Source organism: Bison bison, unplaced genomic scaffold (assembly GCF_000754665.1).
Source record: "Bison bison bison isolate TAMUID 2011002044 unplaced genomic scaffold, Bison_UMD1.0 scf7180017864053, whole genome shotgun sequence".
Taxonomy (NCBI): Eukaryota; Metazoa; Chordata; class Mammalia; order Artiodactyla; family Bovidae; genus Bison; species Bison bison.
The window spans coordinates 1,060,784-1,061,986 of NW_011494625.1; positions in this window are offsets into that span (position 1 = coordinate 1,060,784).

Here is a 1,203-nt window from a genome sequence, read left to right on the forward strand (position 1 = left end):
GGCTCCCTCTCCCCTCCCCGCCTGCAGCCGGGTAGTCCCGGCGCGCCCACTCGATTGTTTCAGCCCGCTCCTCCACCAGCTCCTGGGCGAATCCAGCCCCCTCCCTACGTTGCAGCCGGGTTCAGAGGAGCGGGAGCTGGAGGGGAAAACAGCTCAGCTCTAAGAATCTGACACCCCCACCTGCCCCCTGCGCTGGCCTGCTCGCGTTCTCCAACCCTGCGGCTGGGCTCAGGGGCACGGCCTGGAGCGCGTGAGCGCACACTCACGCACACACACGCGCGTGCCCGCGAACCCAGCGGAGCGCCCCAGACCCTCCAGCACGCAGGGCCCGGAGCGCGCGCACACGGCGGGGCCCCGGGGTTTACTCTTCACCCTCGGGCCCCCCGAAATGTGCACCGCGTGCCCTCCGTGATGCCCGCGCAGGCAAGAGGCCGCTTCTAGAGACGTGGCATCACCTATCTTGGAGAGCGGGGAGAGCCGGCAGGAAGGAGCTCTGCAAAGGCGACTGTCGGATCAAGGGATTTACTAACTCTCAGACCTTTGGGAAATTTCCGAGGCGATCACTAGTGTGAGGGGTTCCTTCAGATCCTGATGCGCCTCTTGAGGTTTTTTTTTTTTGTTGTTATTGGGCCGCACAAACACGCGCACACGTACCTCACGTACGCACACGCACACCCGGATCCACACACACCTGCACTGTTTTGGTGCTCGGGCGCAAACCCTTGTAGACGCAGCCTTCTCTGCAACCAAGCGCTTCTGCAGCTGCGCCTGTGCTCCTGAGAGGTGCTGCTACCCAGCAGCGTGAGTTAAGGATGAGAAAGGAACAGAGCTATTTTCTTCCTAAACGCCGTTAAGCTTTGGTTTCCTTCCCTTTCTCTGCACCAAGAGAAGCCTAAACTCTAGCTTCTTTCATCACATGCTAAGGAAGCAGTCGGCCAACTTTAAGCGCATGAAGAGAAAAAAGAAATGAAAACGACCCCTTAAATCTCCCCAAATTACAGGAGAAAACGAGATGTTAAGTGAGCAGTAGCTATGCAAGTCGTTAAAGTGACATCGAGTCGAATTCACTTTCCCTCGGATCCGCGCCATCGGCGCTCGCGTCTCTTCGGGGATGCAGAGACGGGGAAAGGGGAAGAAGGGGCGAAAGAAGGGCGGTGGAGGGTGACGCGCTAAAGGGGAGCGCGGGGCCTGACTGCGGCACTG